The sequence below is a fragment of the Scyliorhinus torazame genome, chromosome 1 (assembly GCF_047496885.1).
Source record: "Scyliorhinus torazame isolate Kashiwa2021f chromosome 1, sScyTor2.1, whole genome shotgun sequence".
Lineage (NCBI taxonomy): Eukaryota > Metazoa > Chordata > Chondrichthyes > Carcharhiniformes > Scyliorhinidae > Scyliorhinus > Scyliorhinus torazame.
This window is the reverse complement of record NC_092707.1, coordinates 412,650,487-412,671,645: the sequence shown is the minus strand read 5'-3', so window position 1 is coordinate 412,671,645 and position 21,159 is coordinate 412,650,487. Positions and strand designations below refer to the sequence as shown.

Here is a 21,159-nt window from a genome sequence, read left to right as displayed (position 1 = left end):
AATCATTGACAAATTACTTGCTGCTTATTTTCTCCTGACTCCGAGTTTCCGGAAGTGCTGTGTGCTTTGAGACAAAGTCTCGTAGCAGGTAGCCTTATCCATGCTGGTTGTTCAGGGAGCATTTTCCATATCTCCTGTGGTATCCAGAGTTATGCGTGTGCTGTCTGTGGTTCCTGGAGGAGGCCCTCACAGAGATGTACTCCTCTGGAATCAGATCCACATTCCAGTTCTGTAAAAAGGTCATTTAGATCCGAAACGTGTTTCCCTCTCCAAATACACTGCCAGGCTTGCTGAGGTTATCCAGCATTTTCTGTTTGTAGTCCATGGGCACCGTGCCCACCACCTGCCCACCCACCCTGACCCCGTCACAATTGTACCCATGGCAAGGGTAATATCGGGAGGCCGACCTGTCCACTGGGCCAATAGAGGCCATTAATTGGCCAAACATTTTGCCACCACTGGCATTGAACCAGCAGCAGGAGAAATCCAAAGCTGACCTGCAGCCGGGCAGCTTTCATTGGGTGGGCTGCTGGCGAGCGAGGGGGCTCCTCCTTTATGCCCCATTGGGCCTATCTGGGCAATGCCCCCAAGCTCTTCCCCACACCCCCCTGCCCCCACCCCCCAGTGAAGTTCCTCATCCTCAAACCATTTCTGTCAATCTTTTCTGCATTTTCTCCAATGCCTTCACATCCTTTCTAAAGTGTGGTGCCCAGAGCTAGACGCAAACCTCCATTGAGACTGGACCCGTCATTTATAAAGGTTCACTAGACCATCCTTGCTTTTAGTCGACATCACAATATACATGAACGATCTGGAAGAAGGAACTGAAGGCACTGTTGCCAAGTCTGCAGATGATACAAAGATATGTCGAGGGACAGGTCGTATTGAGGAAGCAGGGGGGCTGCTGATGGTCTTGGACAGGCTGGGAGAGTGGGCAAAGAAGTGGCAGGTGGAAAACAATCTGGAAAAGAGGTTATGCATTTTGGTAGGAAGAATGGAGGCATAGACTATTTTGAAATAGGGAGATGCTTCGGAAATCAGAGGCACAAAGGGACTTGGGAGTCCTTGTTCACGATTCTCTTAAGGTCAATGTGCATCTTCAGTTGGCAGTTAAGAAGGCAAATGAAATGTTAGCATTCATGTCAAGAGGGCTAGAATACAAGACCAGGGGTGTTCTTCTGAGGCTATCTCAGGCTCTGGTCAGACCCCATTTGGAGTATTGTGAGCAGTTTTTGGCCCCGTATCTAAGGAAGGATGTGCTGGCCTTGGAAAGGGACCAGCGGAGGTTCACAAGAATGTTCCCTGGAATGAAGAGCTTGTCATATGAAGAATGGTTGAGGACTCTCGGTCTACACTCAGAGTTTAGAAGGATGAGGGAGGATCTCATTGAAACGTACAAGATACTGCGGGGCCTGGATAGAGTGGACTTGGAGAGGATGGTTCCACTCGAGGAGTTTCCACGTGGAGAGGAGTTTCAAAATAGCGACAGCGATTGCTTATTCAGTCAAAGAGAGATAATGGCTTCCCAGCCAGGGATTTTCCTGCCCGGTTTGGGCATGCTCCAAAGCATACTTCCCCATCTCATTTCGTTTTCATTTCATTTCATTTTCATTTCATTCATTTCATTTCAAGCATACTTCCCCATGGTGAGAAGTAGAATATCGGGACTGAGTTTCGGGTGAGTTCAGGTTGATGAAGGGTGGAAGATGTGAGGCTGGCCTGAAGGGCATTAGGGGCGTTCTATTTGAAAGTGAGCAATGACGAGGGTTTCAGATGGATGGGGGTTGTTGGGGGATTCGGGGGAGGCAGCCAAAGTATGTCCTCAGTTTACAACATCACATTTTCCTTTGCACCACAATTGGGACAATATGTAAATAAAAAGAGGATCTCTGTCAAGCCTATTTGTACTTGTATTTCTCTTCAGGAGGCAGTGGTGTAGTGGTATTGTCACTGGACTAGTAAACCAGACACCCAGAGTAATACTGTGGAGACACAGGTTCAAATCCCACCAGATGGAGAAATTTGAATTGAAGGAAATAAATCTGGAATTAAAAATCGAAAGATGTCTATGAAACCATTGTCGATTTTCATAAAAACCCATTGGGTTCACTAATGTCCTCGAGGGAAGGAAATCTGCCGTTCTTACCTGGTCTGGCCTACATGTGACTCCAGACCCACAGTACTGTGGTTGATTCTTTACTGCCCCCTCAAGGGCAATGAATCAATAAATGCAGGCCCGGCCTGCCCCGCCCACATCCCGTGGAATAAAAAACCTGTTGCCAGACAGACTGCAATGATTGTATATTTTTTAAATGACTTCCTTAAATGTTTCAACGCAGACTTCAGTGGAGAAGTGACAAGGCCAGCAGCATTGTGCACCCTGCTATTGGACAGTCAAATGTGCAGAGGCCACAACTCCACAAACAAAAGCGCGCATTCAGACATGTTCAATCCGAGGAGGTCACAAGGCCTTTGACAAGGTCCCTCATGGCAGACTAGTACAAAAGGTGAAGTCACACGGGTCAGAGGTGAGCTGTTAAGATGGGTACGGAATTAGTTCGGTCATAGAAGGCAGAGAGTAGCAATGGAAGGATGCTTTTCTGATTGGAGGGCTGTGACTAGCGGCGTTCCACAGGGATCAGTGCTGGGAACTTTGCTGTTCGTAGCATATATAAACGATTTAGAGAAAATGTAACTGGTCTGATTAGTAAGTTTGCAGACGACACAAAGTTTGGTGGAATTGCGGATAGCGATGAGGACTTTCAGAGGATACAGCAGGATTTAAATCGTTTGGAGACTTGGGCGGAGAGATGACAGGTGGAGTTTAATCAGGGCAAATGTGAGGCCTGTTCCTGTGCTGTACTTTTCTTTGTTCTTTGTTCTTTATTCAAAAATAAACTCCTGTGGTATTGTTTCAAGTTCAACTTCCCCTTTTACAGCTTCCTCAGTGACATTTCCATCAAGAAGGGGTTTGTGTCCTTTCCATATACGGCCAGCACTGAAAACTGAGTCAGCAACAAACTCGGATGTATTTCTTATCAAAGTTGCTATTCTGGAAGGAAGGTACCTGAATCAAGAGCCAAAAAAAGAACAGTTACATTTCTGTAGCACCTTTCACATCAGCTGGACTTGTCCCAGTACATCACAGCCGCTGTCTGCCGAGTAAAGTAGGAAATTCAGCCGCTCATTTTCACCCAACGGTATCACAATGGCAGGTTTTAAATTGTCATAGAATTGCTACAGTGCACAAGGAGACCATTCGGCACATCGAGTCTGTACCTAGCCTCTGATTGATCACTCTACCTAGGCCCACTCCCCGCCCTATCCCATTTTGGGTGAATTGGTTCCACAGCCTGAAGTTTACACAGTGCCTGTGGACCTGGACTTGAGTGGGAGTCACTGGATTCAATAAAAGAGACATTGAAGGGTGATTGGTGCCAATCTGTTTGCCTTATTGTTCCTGATTTGTGAATTGTATATCAGAGCGCAGTCCCTCTTTCTCTTGTTATTCCTTCCTCTTTCTGTGACTGGTATTCGAGTTACGTGAACCGTAATGAGAGTCAGTTACATCTGAAACTTCAGCAGTATCAGATTATACTCGGTGTGAAAGATCAGGGGCGAAATTCTCCCGAAACGGGGCGATGTCCGCCGACTGGCGCACAAAACGGCGCCAATCAGACGGGCATCGCGCCGCCCCATAGGTGCGGAATGTTCCGCATCTTTGGGGGCCGAGCCCCAACATTGAGGGGCTAGGCCTACGCCGGAGGAATTTCCAACCCGCCAGCTGGCGGAAACGGCCTTTGTTGCCCCGCCAGCTGGCGCGGAAATGACATCCACGGGCAGCGCATGCGCGGGAGCGTCAGCGGCCGCTGACAGTTTCCCACGCATGCGCAGTGGCGGGAGTCTCTTCCGCCTCCGCCATGGTGAAGACCGTGGCGGAGGCGGAAGGGAAAGAGTGCCCCCACGGCACAGGCCCGCCCGCGGATCGGTGGGCCCCGATCGCGGGCCAGGCCACCGTGGGGGCACCCCCCGGGGCCAGATCGCCCCGCGCCCACCTCAGGACCCCGGAGCCCTCCCTCGCCGCCTTGTCCCGCCGTTCAAAAGGTGGTTTAATCCACGCCGGCGAGACAGGCAATTTATCGGCGGGACTTCGGCCCATCCGGGCCGGAGAATCGAGCGGGGGGGCCCGCCAACCGGCGCGGCCCGATTCCCGCACCCGCCGAATATCCGGTGCCGGAGACTTCGGCAACCGGCGGGGGCGGGATTCACGGCAGCCCCCGGCTATTCTCCAACCTGGAGGGGGGATCAGAGAATGACGCCCCAGGAATTTCACCTTTGAAAAATCAGCTTGTTTGAAATGTTTGACTGGATTCTCTCAGCGCTGACTCTGGCCCTCGGTCTCACAATCAGTAAGTAAACACCCAGGGTTGACTTTGTTTGGTGTGGTTATGTTTTGGAATTCGATTTGCTGGTTATTGGTGGGCGACGTGTATTTTGGGTCAGATATTTCTGTTTTGGAAGGTGATAGTTTGGGATTCCTCGCGGTTCAATGGAAAGTCGGAGATAAGACTGAGTCCCCAGCCCAGTTATCGGTGTGTGTCAGACTGCTGGACTTTGTCACGATATGCAGACATGCACATAATGAGATACAGACAGGCAGCTAATGAACACAGAGAACAGGACATAACTAATCAGCAGGCAGAACACTTGGGGGTGGTTTCCCACTATAAAAAGCACGAGGCACTCACACTCCACCTCTTTCAACTGGGGACATCTACAGAGTGAGTCAGGTGTATATATCACATAACACCTACAGCACATGGCTAAGAGCCAGTCTGGTTCAGTCAGACAGAGTAATCACATTTAGGTTAGCAGAGTGTTGAACTCACAGAGAACTGAGCTAACTGTGTGACAGGTTCAATAAATCAAATTGAACTAACTTCAAGGTCTGGAGTATATTTCAGTTATAGCTGCACCAGTTGCAGCCCGTGTTACCTCAGTGTGCTTAACACGACATAGTACCAGAAGACTGCTATCCCTAGGTTGTTTACCTCAATCTGTTCCGTGACGACCAGCAAATGTATCCCGGTACCATGGAGAAGATCCAGGCTCCTCAACAGCTGCGGACCTCCAGCAATCTCAGTGCCAATTGACGGAATTTCAAGCAAAGGTTTCTGCTGTACATCGAAGCCTCAGACCTCGAGGGTGCGCCTGATACAAGAAAGATCGCGCTTCTCCTCTCAACTGCGGGGGATCAAGCCATCCAAATCTTTAACTTGTTTAACTTCACCGAAGGCCAGTACAAGGCAAAGTTTCAGACCATCCTGGACAAGTTTGATAGTCATTGTGAAGTGGACTCCAATGAAATCTTCGAGCGCTAGAGATTCAAACAACGCCTACAAGGTAAAGATGAATCTTTCATCTCCTTCTTAACTAATTTCCGTCTACTAGCGCTGTCCTGCAACTTTGGTGATATTGCTGACTCCATGATCAGAGACCAAATCGTGTTTGGAGTTCACTCTCATCCTCTGAGAGAGCAGCTCTTGAAAATCAAGCATTTGACCCTGTCAGTCGCGATTGAAACATATACAGTGCATGAGCATGCCAAAAATCGGTATTCCCAATACAAATCGGCTGAAAATGAGAAACTTGCCTCCCACGAGGCAGAGAGTGTACAGGTCATCGCCCGGATGCAGCACCTCAGCATTGAAGACAGCGGCCATCTCGCGCGCTTTCCCTGGAGCCCCACGCATGCGTGATGCGAACGGGTTAACGAAGCGGCCGACACCCACACTGCGCAGGTGCTGATGTCTGCCGACCGCACTGCGCATGTGCGACGACGGACAGAGCGTAACAACGTCATGACGTGCCCGAACTGCAGCACCGCCCACTTAAAGAAACACTGCCCTGCAAGAGGCAGGTGCTGTTTAAATTGCGGAGAGCCTGGACACTATGCAGCCTTGTGCAGGTCTGCACCACCAGTCAAGGGCCAGCACTCCCAATTCCAACGCAGGCGTGTTCGGAGTGTCCAACAAGGTTTACAGGATTCTGATCCTGGCAGTCCAACGGATCCAGAGGACGATTGCCTGGAGTTCCCCTGCCATGTGGGCATCATTACCACACATGAACATGCCTGACCGACATCATCACGGTGCCTGCCCATCCTCACTGCGGATTCTGCGGACCAATGGCGAGCGGTGATGCAAGTAAATCAATGCTCTATCCAGTTACAGCTGGACACAGGTGCTTCTGCCAATCTCCTTTCACAGGCAGATTTCAACCGCATCAAGAAGCCACCCAAGCTCCTTCCAGCAGTCTGCCAGCTCCTGGACTATAACGGCAATGCCATCACAGCACTGGGATCCTGCCACCTGCTCGTCTCCAACAGGAGCATTCGCTCAAATCTAAGGTTTAAAATCATCAAGCCAGACATGGCCTCCCTGCCCGACGCATGTGCATGCAAGCAGCTAAACCTTGGCAGCGGGTCTACACAATGCCCTCCCCCAACGTGGATCTTCAAGCCAGCATTGACGACATCCTCGCTCAGTATCCGGATGTGTTTGACGGGATGGGCATTCTGCCATATCGGTACAAGATCCTGCTACGGCCTGATGCCACGCCTGTGGTCCACGCACCACGCCGGGTCCCGGCTCCACTGAAGGAGCGTCTGAAGGCTCAGCTAAAGGATCTTCAGGACCAGGGCAGCATTTCCAAAGTTACAGAACCGACTGACTGGGTCAGCTCGATGGTATGTGTAAAAAAGCCTTTGGGGGAGCTGCGCATCTGCATTGATCCCAAGGACCTCAATCAGAATATAATGCGGGAACACTACCCCATCCCGGAGCGGGATGACACTGACAAGTGAGATGCACACGCCCAGTTTTTCACAAAGTTAGATGCATCACATGGATTCTGGCAAATCCAGCTGGCTGAGTCCAGCAGAAGGTGTCATAATATAAACCAGTATATCATGGTGCAGACACACACTGATGGACACACAGTGGGACCAATCAACACACACAACACCGCAGCCAATCACCAGTGAGAGCACATGCACCATAAAGACAGGGGGCATCAGAGTTCCCGCTCATTCGAGTTGCAGCTAGCTAGGAGGACAGAGCTCACAGCCTGCAACACAGACATTCACCATGTGCTGAGTGCATCGACTGGTTAGAACAAGGCAAAGGTTTTTAGTTCAAGCTAGTATCTTATTAACCCACAGTCTAAGTATGTTTAAACAGTTAATGATTCAGTAAAATAGTGGCACTATTTCAAGTGTTGGTGACCTGTATGTGATCCAGAACACCCAACACATCATGATACCAGGGGTGGTGGGATACTAGCACTTCTTAGACCAACCTGCAAGTGATCTGCCTTCCGCCAGCATTCCATCATCCTGCAACATGGACAACATCAGCCCGCCGCCGCCGCTCCGCATCGCCGGCAACCTTGGGGCCAACTGGAAGATTTTCAAACAGTGCTTCCAGCTCTTCCTCGAAGCCACGGACAGGGAGGGCGCCTGGGACACCAGAAAGACTGCTCTTCGCCTCTCCACGGCCGGGGACTATGCCACCCACATTTTCAACTCTCTCACCTTTGCAGATGCTGAAGATAAGATGAAGTTCAAGACGGTCCTCCTCAAGTTTGACACTCACTGCAGCGTAGAGGTGAATGAAAGTTTTGAATGCTACGTGTTCCAGTAGCATTTGTAGGATAAGGATGAACCTTTCCAATCTTTTCTCACGCACCTCCGCATCCTTGCGCAATGTTGCAGCTACGACTGGGAGGTTATTGTGTAGACCCGCTGCACAAGGTTTAGCTGCTTGCATGCACATGCGTCGGGCAGGGAGGCCATGTCTGGCTTGATGATTTCAAACCTTAGGGCCCACGTCCGACTCCATGATATGCGACCTGATCGTTTTCGGTGTTCAGTCGGACCCCCTATGTCAGCAGCTCCTCAAAGTAAAGCAAATCACCCTAGCGACCGCCCTCGAGACCTGTGTCTTACATGAAAACGCCACAAGTCGGTATTCCCAGAAACAAGCGACTCAAACGGCGCGGCAAGGTCCCTGCGAGGCGGAATGGGTCCAAGTGATTGAGCACCTCCAAGGCCTCAGCCTGGATGAGGGCGGTCATTTCCGGAGTCAGGAGGTCATGTTGCAGCTGTACAAAACTCTGGTACGGCCGCATTTGGAGTATTGCGTACAGTTCCGGTCACCGCATTATAGGAAGGACGTGGAGGCTTTGGAGCGGGTGCAGAGGAGATTTACCAGGATGTTGCCTGGTATGGAGGGAACATCCTATGAGGAAAGGCTGATGGACTTGAGGTTGTTTTCGTTGGAGAGAAGAAGGTTAAGAGGAGACTTAATAGAGGCATACAAAATGATCAGGGGGTTAGATAGGGTGGACAGTGAGAGCCTTCTCCCGCGGATGGAAATGGCTGGCACGAGGGGACATAGCTTTAAACTGAGGGGAAATAGATATAGGACAGAGGTCAGAGGTAAGTTCTTTACGCAAAGAGTGGTGAGGCCGTGGAATGCCCTACCTGCAACAGTAGTGAACTCGCCAACATTGAGGCCATTTAAAAGTTTATTGGATAAGCATATGTATGATAATGGCATAGTGTAGGTTAGATGGCTTTTGTTTTGGTGCAACATCGTGGGCCGAAGGGCCTGTACTGCGCTGTATCGTTCTATGTTCTATGTTCTATTTCGCGCGCTTTTCACGGCCTCCCGCGCTTGTATGCACCAAACGAGGTGACGGCGACGTTGAGGGACGTAATGCGCAGGCGCGCACCACGCACGACCGCACCACGCATGCGCGGTGGTGCAGCGAACGTGCTGACGTCACAACGTGCGGCAACTGTGGCTCTGCCCATTTAAAGCGGCAATGACCCGCAAAATCTCGTCCATGTCTACGATGTGGAAGACTTGGCCACTATGCTGCCTTCTGTCGAGCAGCTCAGCCTGCCAACTCATATCACTTCAGCCAGCCTCGCAGGAATGTTTTTTTTCTCATAGATTATCATAGAATTTACAGTGCAGAAGGAGACCATTCAGCCCATCGAGTCTGCACCGGCTCTTGGAAAGAGCACCCTACCCAAGGTCAACACCGCCACCCTATCCCCATAACCCAGTAACCCCACCCAACACTAAGGGCAATTTTGGTCACTAAGTGCAGTTTATCATGGCCAATCCACCTAACCCGCACATCTTTGGACTGTGGGAGGAAACCGGAGCACCCGGAGGAAACCCACGCACACACGGGGAGGATGTGCAGACTCCGCACAAACAGTGACCCAAGCCAGAATCGAACCTGGGACCCTGGAGCTGTGAAGCAATTGTGCTATCCACAAGGCTACCGTGCTGTTCGGGCAATTCAACCCGCGGTCACCGAGTCCGATGCGGACCTCCCACACAGCAGTGACACCGAGGACCAGAAGGCGCCTTTTGAGTCGGTGTCGTAACGAAAAACAGGCTGTCCCCGAAGCAAAGACACCAGCCGCTGTCGGTATACAGCATCGACCCAGACGATGAGTGGTGTGCCACCCTGACAGTCAACCAGAATTTGGTCGCCCACCTCAGACTTAATTTGTGAACTTTGTGGATTTATGGACTTTCTGATTCGTTCTGTTCTTCCGTTTAATCGTTCATTGGTTTGTATATAGTGTTCATCTCGTTATTCTTGTGACACACTGTTTTTTTCTGCACCAGGCACCTTCCCATGTAAATAGCTTAGTTGTTACGTACATAGTCCGGTAAATATTCCACACACACATAGTCATGAACATTCACCACACACTATTTATTTCCACGCAGGTACATTTTTATAAAAGGGGGGATGTCATAATATACACCAGTATATCATGGTGCAGACACACACTGATGGACACACAGTGGGACCAATCAACACACACAACACAGCAGCCAATCACCAGTGAGCGCACACGCACTGTAAAGACAGGGACCATCAGAGTTTCCGCTCATTCGAGTTGCAGCTAGCTAGGAGGACAGAGCTCACAGCCTGCAACACAGACATTCACCATGTGCTGAGTGCATCGACTGGTTGGGACAAGGCAAAGGTCTTTAGTTAAAGCTAGTATTGTATTAACCCACAGTCTAAGTATGTTTGAACAGTTAATGATTCAATAAAATAGTGTTGCACTATTTCAAGTGTTGGTGACCTGTATGTGATCCAGAACACCCAATACATCAGAAGGCTCTGCACCTTCAACACACCCTTTGGCAGGTACTGCTATAACCGTATGCTGTTCAGCATTGTCTCGGCCTCGGAGATCTTCCATAGAATCATGGAGCAGATGATGGAGGGCATTGGAGGGGTTCGTGTGTATGTGGACGCCGTTATCATATGGTCCACAACCCCCGAAGAGCACATCTCTCGTCTCCAGCAGGTATTCCGCCGTGTCCATGCCAATGGCCTCAAGCTGAACAGGGCCAAGTGTTGCTTTGGCATGTCGACACTTAAGTTCTTAAGTGACCAGATATCTCAGCAGGGTGAGCGCCCGGACACAGATAAGGTCTAGGCCATCGAAGCCATGAAGACCCCTGAAGACAAGAAGGATGTGCTGCGCTTCCTAGGCATGGTAAACTTTTTGGGCAAGTTCATCCCTAACCTGGCCTCACACACCACGGCCCTCAGACACCTGGTGAAAAAGTCTCCTGCCTTTGAGTGGCAGGCAGCTCATCAAGCAGAGTGGTTGGAGCTGAAAGCCAAGCTCACCACTGCACCTGGATTGGCATTTTTTGACCCTGACAGGGAAACAAAAATCTCAACAGATGCGAGCCAGGACGGCATCGGCGTGGTGTTGCTCCAGCGCGATGACACCTCATCCTGGGCACCGGTTGCCTACGCATCACGGGCGATGACACCCACTGAGCAGCGGTACGCCCAAATTGAAAAGGAATGCCTGGGCCTACTCAATGGAATTCTCAAGTTCTACGATTATGTCCACGGCCGACCGACGTTCACCGTCGAGACGGACCACAGGCCTCTGCTCCACATTATCCACAAGGACCTGAACGACATGACACCCCGGCTGCAGCACATCCTCCTCAGACTCAGAAGGTACGACTTGGAACTCGTGTACACGCCTGGCAAGGTGCTCATTATTGCGGATGCCTTGTCCCGCTCCATAACCTTGCCTGTGACCCGCCGGCATTCATCCAACAGATCGAATCACAAGTGCAGCTGTGGGCCAGCAACCTCCTGGCGTCGGATGAAAAGGTGATCCGCATTCGCGAGGAGACAGCCAAAGACCCTCTTCTGCTGCGTGTCATGCACCACCTCGCAATGGCTGGGAAAAGCGCACTGCCCTAAATTCTTCAATGTGAAGGACGACCTGACGGTGGTTGATGGTATCCTCCTCAAGCTGGACCGCATTGTCATTCCATTCAGTCTCCAGAGCTTGGTGATCCGGCAAATCCACGAGGGACATCTGGGTGTCGAGGAGTGCAGGCGCAGAGCCAGGCAAGCTGCTACTGGCCTGGGATTAGTCAGGACATCTCAATATGGTCCTCAACTGACCGACCTGTCAATGCTTCCAGACAGCACAGAGCAAGGAGACGCTTCAGCAGCACGGAATCGTGACCTCCCCGTGGTCCAAGGTGGGTATCGACCTCTTTCATGCCAATGGTCGTGATTATGTGTTAATCAGTGATTATTTTTCCAACTACCCAGAAGCTCTCGGACCGCACATCCAAGACCGTCATCAAGGCCTGTAAGGAGACGTTCTCCAGGCATGGTATTCCACTCACTGTCATGAGTGACAACGGTTCTTACTTCAGCAGCCAAGAGTGGTCAAGATTTGCCCAGTTATATCAGTTTCATCACGTCACTTCCAGCCCATATTACCCGCAGTCCAACGGGAAGGTTGAGAAAGGGGTGCACATAGTGAAGCAGCTCACCTGCAAGGCCGCGGATTCTGTTTCTGACATCACCCTTGCGCTGCTTGCATACAGGGTAACCCCTCTGTCTACCAGCATGTCACCGGCTCAACTCCTGATGAACAGGGACCTGCGGACGACTCTTCCAGCCATACACTTGCCTGACCTGGAACCCGGTGCTGCAGAAGGTGCAGAAACTCAGGGACCGGCAAAAGCAGGGCTCTGATGCTCATGGCACCGATTTGCCTGTGCTATCGCCGGCGGATGCTGTTCGGATCAAGCTACCTGATGGAGGCTGGTGAGTTCCAGCTGTTGTTGTTCGACAGGCGTATGTTGTGCATGTGGCTGATGGCTCTGTTGTGCGGTGAAACAGACGGGCACTGCGCACAGCTGCCCGCCCGCAATCACATTCTTCGTTGTTTCCATCTGTTATTGTGCCACCTCCTGATACCTCGAACCACGAGGCCACCAGTCAGGCTTCAATCCCGCCTATCAAGGTGCCGTAGTCCCCACCACCACCTCTCCAGCGGTCGACGAGGATCAGACGCAAGTCCCAGAGACTGGACTTATGAACATTTGCTTTGTTTGCTCTGTTCTGTTTTCGCACATTAGACACCTATTTTCACATTTACATATGTTCCCATCTGCCATTGTATGTAAATAAGTTAGTTTTTCGGCCTACACATGTAAATACTTTTGTATATGCTACAGAAAAACATTTCAACAGGGGAGATGTCATGATATGCAGACATGCACAGAATGAGAGACAGACAGGCAGCTAATGAACACAGAGAACAGGACATAACCAATCAGCAGGCAGAATTCTTGGGGATGGTTTCCCACTATAAAAGGCACGGGGCACTTACACTCCGCCTCTTTCCACTGGGGACACCTACAGAGTGAGTCGGGTGTATATATCACATAACACCTGCAGCATGTGGCTAAGAGCTAGTCTGGTTCAGTCAGACAGGGTAATCACACTTAGGTTAGCAGAGAGTCGAACTCACAGAGAACTGAACTAGCTGTTAGACAGACTCAATAAATCAAATTGAACTAACTTCAAGGTCTGGAGTATATTTCAGTTATAGCTGCATCCAGTTGCAGCCCGTGTTATCTCAGTGTGCTTCACACGACAGACTTGGAGGCTAATCAGCTGCTCTTCAAACTCGAGAAGCCACCCAAACATTTTCCTGCAGCCTCCCAGAGAATAATCATTTCCACACCAGGGCTGACATCACCTGTCAGCTCAAGCTGATATTAAACTAAAAGGCAGATACAATAAAAAATGTGAAAAGGAAAGAGATACAGAGAGAGTGAGGGAGAATAGTGAGGAAAGGAATGCAGGAAAAGACTGTGAAGAATGATCGATGAGAAGGAAATGGCAGGTTTGTTCACTGAGAATGTTGCAGTCCTTCAGGAAAACAAATTGGATTTGATACGGGTAAAGGCAGTGACAGTGGAGTAAGTGTTGGGATTTAAGATCGATAAATCTCAAGGACCTGATGGTTTCCATGTCAAGTTATCAAAAGAACAGGTGAGAAAATTGTAAACGTGTTCATCAGAAGTTTCCAAAGCTCGGGAGATCCAGGGGTAGTATTTGCACTGGAGAGTAACAAATGTCACTCTGGGTGGCACGGTGGCACAGTGGTTAGCACTGCTGCCTCACAGTGCCAGGAACACGGGTTCGATTCCGACCTCGGTGACTGTATGGAGTTTGCACGTTCTCCCCGTGTCTGCGTGGGTTTCCTCCGGGTGCTCCGGTTTCCTCCCACAGTCCAAAGATGTGCAGGTTAGGTGGGTTGGCCATGATCACGGCACGGGCTTGCGGGGGAGTGGGCCAAAGGAAACAATTGGAAGTTGTTCAAACTCTCCTCATTTCCTCTGTTCAGAAGGTTCTTCTTTCACAATCCGTATTCCCCGGATCTGCTCCAAAGCTCAGCTTCTCAGCGATTGCCGGGAAATGTAACTGTGAAGCAATTCTTTAGCAAGAGGAAGTTGTGAAACTGAAGCAAGGAGGACATTGTGAATTCCGGCATAACCACAATATACAACCTGGCCAGCACTCAATTTCCTCTCCCGAGCTCAGGTAGCAGTTGGTCGGGTCGATACCAGAGGGTGTTGGGTGTGGGGCTGGGGGTGCTGGAGAGCAGAGTTGACCATTTCACACTACGATATGTGTTAGTTACTAACCCTGCCCTCCCCACCTCTCCCAGGGGTTAAATACATTTTACATTGGTACCGCTCACAAAGTCAGGAATTGACATTGAGTCATGATGTAAATGGCCAAGTTTCCCGGGCGACAGGTCTGTCTGATCAGTTTCAGCCTTCCAGAGATGTTCCCGGTAACAGCTACATTCTGACAGTCCGAGATGTGAAGCTCGGTGACTCCGCTGTCTATATCTGTGGGATTTGGGGGGAAATCTTTGGGAAAGGAACCCGGCTGAATGTAACCAGTGAGTAATGTCTATCTTATACTGATTTTATTCCATATTTGACCATATATTAGAGGAATATGATGGAACCTTGCCAGCCTCGGAGGCTGTGACCCAGAGGGAGGAACGATCTGGGAAGAAGCCTGAAGTCTGTGAAGTAAAAATGTACAATTTAAACACACACACAGACGTAAAGCGACAGCGTGAGTGTAAAGGTGCGACATCAAAGTTTCACCCATCTCTCAGTGCTCCAGGGGGTGTTGTCCGGGATTTTCACGTTCAGATTCCCGGTGGGGATTCGGGGTGGATTTTGACAGAACTGAAAGTGTGAATTTCTGTCCTCTCTCTGCCTTTCCCCAGCTGATTGGAATTAAACTTTACCGTGCGGGCAGTGTGGGCACTCTGCTGGTCTATGGGCAGGGAAGCTGCTGATGTGGCACCGGTAGGTGGGCTACAGAACCTCTGGTCAAACAGGGAAGCTCTTCCGCAATGTCCTCCCTGGATGGTTACATCCTGGCCAGCCTCTCTGCCGCTGCCATTGCAAACCCTCTTGTTGACCAGCGTCACATCCCCGCCTCCTGCTCCTGAGGTTACGGGAATATTGGGTGTCTGAGATCCAGAGGTGTTCCAGTGGCCAAACTGTATCTAGAGGGAAGGCCGTGATTGTCACTGTCTACAGAGGCTGCTGCGTCTCCTGAGCATTCATTCCCAGCATTTTCTGAAATCCTCATTGTCAAAACCTGCAGCACTTTGCTTGCGGTTTATTGTAACAAGTTAGTGCGGATAATACACAATATCCAGGCATCAATACACAGGAACTGGACACAATATTCCAAGTGTGGTCTAACCAAGGTTTTATAAAGTTGCAGCAAAACCTCGCGGCTCTTAAACTCAATCCCCCTGTTAATGAAAGCCAACACACCAGACGCCTTCTTCACAACCCTATTAACCTGGGTGGCAACTTTGAGGGAGCTCTGTACGTGGACCCCAAGATCCCTCTCTTCCTCCACGCTTCCAAAAATCCTGCCTTTAACCCTGTATTCAGCATTCAAATTTGACCTTCCAAAATGAATCACTCCACATTTATCTAGGTTGAACTCCATCTCAGCCCAGCTCTGCATCCTGTCAATGTCCTGTTGTAACCTGCAACCACCCTCAACACTATCTACAACTCCCCCAACCTTCGTGTCGTCGGCAAACTTACTAACCCACCCTTCCACTTCCTCATCCAAGTCATTTATAGAAACCACAAAGAGGTGAGGTCCCAGTACATATCCCAACACTTAGCCTCAGGATCAGAGAATCCCGCCCCCTATCTCTCAGAATCCTGAAGCAAAAATACTGAAGCAAAATATTTATTCAGGGCCTCCGCTATTTCCTCTGACTCTAGGCACAAGTAATAATAATAATAATCGCTTATTGTCACAAGTAGGCTTCAGTGAAGTTACTGTGAAAAGCCCCTAGTCGCCATATTCCGGTGCCTGTTTGGGGAGGCCGGTATGGGAATTGAACCCGCGTTGCTGACATTGTTCTGCATTACAAGCCAGCAGTTTAGCCCACGCTGCTAAACAGCCTCTGTTTCCTCCACTATCCCTGTTCGGCCCTAATCTCACTTTGATCATCCTCTTATTTCTCCGAGTCATGTCCTTGCTTGCTTAACCTCACGTAAATTTCCTTCTTCCTCTTGACTAGAAGCTCCACTTCTCTTGTCATCCAAGGCTCCTTCACCTTTCCATTCCTTCCTCGTCTCAGTGGGACAAAACTATTCAGCACTCGCAGCAAGTGCTCCTTAAACAACCCCCACATTACTGTTGTGCATTTCCCACAAACAACTGTTCCCACTTTATGCTCCTCAGTTCCTGCCTAATAGCAGTATAATTTCCCCTCCCCCAATTAAATACTTTCCCATACTGTCTGTCCCTACCCCTCTCCATGTCTGGGGTAAAGGTCAAGGAGTTGTGCTCACTGTCACCGAAATGCTCTCCCACCGAGACATCTGACATCTGTCCTGGTTGTCAAATGTTGGGGTTTGCTCCGGGATCCTAACAAATGTTGGGGTCTGGTCCGGGATCCTAACAAATGTTGGGGTCTGCTCCGGGATCCTAACAAATGTTGGGGTCTGCTCCGGGATGCTAACAAATGTTGGGGTTTGCTCCGGGATCCTAACAAATGTTGGGGTCTGCTCCGGGATCCTAACAAATGTTGGAGTCTGCTCCGGGATCCTAACAAATGTTGGGGTCTGCTCTGGGATCCTAACAAATGTTGGGGTCGGGTCCGGGATCCTGACGCTGGATGGAATTGAACAGGTGGATTTGAGATGGTTTATGGATTGAGATTAGATGAAGAGTCAGCAGTCGAGGGGCAGATATGTCTGGATGGTTTCTATGAAGAGAGGATTGATGACAATGGTTTTGAATATTTGAGGAAAGCCTCCAGTGTGTGACCCGAGAGTAAACAATGACAAAGTGTCAGGGGATGTAAGAAATAGAAATGAATGGGGGAGGGGGGCAATTAGGAAATATGGAGAGAGGGATTGGGAGGGAGAATGGGAAGACTCTGCAGTGATAGGGATCACGGAGGAGGAATAGGGAAGTTGGGAATGGTGGGGGGGGGTGGCAGAGACAGCTGAACATGTGACCTTAAACAAATAAATCTTTAGCTTTTTCAGATCAGAGCGTTTGATAATTTCTTCACTTTGTCCCCAAGGTAACATCAGCGGATACATTTCTCATTGAAACATTTGCAGATATTTGCAACCTTCAGGCTGGTTATAACTTGTTGATATTTTTGTCTTAAAGAGGTGAATGCTCCAGTCCTTATCCAGTCTCCGAGTCTGGAACGTGTCACAGAGGGTCAGACTGCACGGTTACACTGCACCATGCGGAACGCCGCAGTGACACACACCGATGTTCACTGGAACCGGGAGCTGCCAGGGAATGATATGGAGAGGGTTTTAACACATGATATAAAGAACAACACACGACGGAGTCCAGGTTTCACTGAGCGTTTCCATCCTTCCCGAGACACGTCCAATAAAACCTTCAACCTGACAATCAGCAACGTGCAGCCCAGTGACACTGCCGTCTATTACTGCTCCGTGTGGGGAGATATCAGTGGGAATGGATCACAGCTGAATGTAACCAGTAAGTGCATTCACAATGACATCACTCCATAGAGGTGAATCCTGTAACCAAACATTCCCAGTGAAGAGGAGAATGGGCTGGGGAATTGCCATTGTGATGTTATAACCCAATATTCCATGGGACTGTGACTCCTCCCTGGGAGCACGGCATTGTCAACTCTTTCTCCTGTCCCCATATCAGCTCTGAATAGAGATGGTAACCCCAAAACATTATTTCTGTTATTCAGGTCGGCTTTGAGAATTCCAAAAAAGTTACAAATTGGACATTGCAAAACATTAATACATGAGTGACCATCGCTGATGCAGGTACCATAACCTCCCCGAATACATCACCAGTTCACCCCCAACAACATCAGGTCTGTGTACGTTATGAAACAGCCTTCTTAACTTGTCCTACAGGTTTGAAGGAATGTGCCCGTACCGACTGAGCTCTCTCAGCCCCTGCACCCTGTTTAAAATTGTACCAACTCATTCACATTGCCTCTCCTCATCTTTACCAAACTGAGTCACTTTCCACTTCTTTGTGATAAATTTCATCTGTCCCGACTCTACCTATTTCACCGTTCTGTCAATATTCCCCGGAACCTGACACTGTTCATCTCACTCTTCCCGACATTCCTGAACTTGGAGGGAGCTGTTCACTGGGAAATTCTGCCTCCTCTACTCGAGCCCATTTTAAATATTTAAAAATCTTGCTCATGTCCCCTCTTGCTGAAAATTAACCAGTGCGACAAAATCTGATTGTGTCATCACACCGAGCCTCCCCCATTGTCTGCCTGTCTCTCTCTGAGGACATGGTGCTGGGCACAGCCCTCTGCACACACTGCTGCCATCACTTTAGTCAGGGTGCATGCGGGAGCTGGACATTACTCTCAGATTCGGGTTGCCTTGTTATTTTAGGACAATTACATTGAGCAGAAAAGGAATGAAACAATTGTTTATAAATCACCTATCACAACTTCAGGGTGTCCAAACACGATTCGCAGACAATTAAATATATTTACACAGGAAAATAGGAATGTAGTTTTTCCACCCCCTGAGCTAGTGTGCGGTCAATTCCAGCCCCACTGGACCCGGAGTCGCAACACAATTGAAATTAACCAATAATTCTTCGAAAAACTCCCAAATTTTTGACTGCCCAATAATTACAGTCACCAGGTTTGTAAATCCCAAAACATTAATTTTTATCAATGACAACAACTAGAATTAAATATGCAGCAAGTACAACAGGCTAACAAATATATAATTCCTCATCCCCCCCACTTTAATTCACCCCACCCTCTACACACACATACACAAGACAAACAAACACAGAGGGAGAAGAGGGGTGTATAAATAATGGTGACAGTTAAAGGATAAGAGTCCTTGTTGCAGATGGTTGTCTTCTAGCCCACCTTCCTTCAGTCCAGGCTTTCAGTTCGAGGTTTCTGCTTTCAGTCTCTAAGGGTTTGCACTGCAAATTCATCCAGGTTCTCTTTAGATTCAGAAATACAGCAGCTGTGCAGCATTTCTGGGGATAGGGAGAGAGAGAGAGAGACTTACACAGTTTCTTCTCTGAGTGTTCACAGCCTGACTGTCCTTTCCTTGGTTCTCTGGGAACCATCCCACTCGGATAGGATCCAATCACCACCTGTCGCCGGGCAGAATACAGCCTTTTGCCAATTCATTGGCCACCAAGCAACCAATCGAGCTGAATCCCTCCAATCTCCCTTGGGTGCCAAAATGCCTGCTGTTCAAAGGTTAACACAACGCACTAGATTGCAAGCACTTCATCTGTGCGGTTTAAAGGTACATGTCAATTAAACATCCATGGATCAAAAATGATAGTGGCAAAATAAATGAAATGGAAAATAAGGGAATCAACAGGAGTGGCTCTTACAATATGAACAGTAGTAGGCCATTCAGCCCCTCGAGCCTATCCCGCCATTCAATGAGATCATGGCTGATCCGTGCTAACTCCATATACCTGCCTTTGGCCCATTTTCCTTAATAACTTTGCTGAACAGAAATCTATCTCGGATTTAAATTTCACAACTGAGCTAGCTTCAGCTGCTGTGTGTGGGAGAGAGTTCCAAATCTCGACCACACTTTGAGTGAAGAAATGCTTCCTGACATCTCTCCTGAACGGTCTGGCCCGAATGTCTAGACCATGCTCCCTAATTTTAGAGTCTCCAAACAGTGGGAATAGTTTATCTGTCTTTCCCTGCTTTCTCCTGCTATCGGAATCACTGCTGTAGGGAACACACAAATCCCACACAAACGGCAATGATAGAAATGGGCATATCATCTGGTTTAGGGATCTTTAAATAATGGTGTGGGGTATTTCATCTCGAGCTGCAAGGATGGACTTGGCTGAACCCCTCAGTTCAGTGATGGCTCCTCCTAAAGAGCAGCTTCAATACTGTACAGATTGTCTCGATATCTGTGGAATTCTCTGCACTGGAACCAAACCCATGACCTCCTAACTCGGAGGTGTGATCACTTCCACTAAGTCACACCTGACACTCTTCATCATGTCCACTGCAATCTGTTTGGAAACTCATATATTAAACAACAAGTCATCATATAACTTTATTTAATGAATCGTTAAACTTTAAATGATGGAAAATCGATTTCTTTGCATTGAACTCCATCTGTTTGCTATGCACAGGTCGATTGGCTGACCCAGTCCTTATTCAGTATCCAAACATCAGCAAGGTGCCAGAGGGTGAGACTGTGGAATTACAATGTGCCATGTACAATGCCAGTGTGAATGACACTGATGTCCACTGGTATCACCAGAGACCCGGGTACGAGAGGCAGTGGACGATGAGCTGGTTTGTAAATGGCACCATCAGGAAGTTCCGGGATTTCCAGGACCGTTTTCAGCATTCCCAAGATTTCAGCAGGAACAGTTACATTCTGACCATTGTGAATGTGACCCTCAATGATACAGCTGTCTACAGCTGCAGTGTGTGGAGCTACATCCATGGAGCAGGGAGCCAGCTCTATGTCACAGGTAAGTCAATACTGACTCACACTGACAGAGTGACAGTAACAATAAGCGGATTGGGAACCTGTTTTACCTCCCACAGCAGAGTAGACACGTGCAAACATACACAGCCACAGACAATACTGTAGTGGGCACAGAATGCAGAGTGGCAATGTGATTTGGAGAGTGAAAGATGCAAGAATTGAAGAGTGGAGATATGAGAATGGATCAATAACTTTTCAATGATCCATGGGAGTGTCTGTCACTGACTAGGTCAGCGTTTATTGCCCAACCCTAAATGCCCTTGAGAAGATGGTGGTGAACTGCTTTGTTGAACTTCTGCAATCAGAGGCGTTTGATACATCTGAGTGTCCTGTTGGGCTATTTCAGAGAGCAGTTACTATCAACAACATTGCTGTGGGGCTGGAGTCACCTACAGGCCAGACTGGGTAAGGATGGCAGATTTACTTCACTGCAGGATATCAGCAAACCAGATGGGTCTTTGTAACAATCTGGCAATTTCATTATCACCATTACTGGGAATAACATCTTTCTTGCAAATGTATTTAATTAACTGTATTGAAAATCCTCGGGTGCCGTGGTGGGATTTGACCAATGGAAGAAACAAGGACGAGTGTTGGACATACGATGTTCGAAGCTGCTCCAGTATTTAATCTGCTCTTGTCAATCCACTCCATTCCCCATCCTCTC

General features: G+C 49.0%; 1 long non-coding RNA gene across 1 annotated transcript in view; it reads right to left on the bottom strand.

Moving 5' to 3' along the window:
* The window catches only part of LOC140411409 (uncharacterized), a 41,790-nt gene extending 23,661 nt beyond the window's left edge, over positions 1-18,129 (bottom strand). The window contains exon 1 of the long non-coding RNA XR_011940847.1: positions 18,030-18,129. This is a non-coding gene — a long non-coding RNA (uncharacterized lncRNA). The remainder of the gene's footprint in view (positions 1-18,029) is intronic.
* Between the last annotated feature and the right edge of the window lie 3,030 nt (positions 18,130-21,159).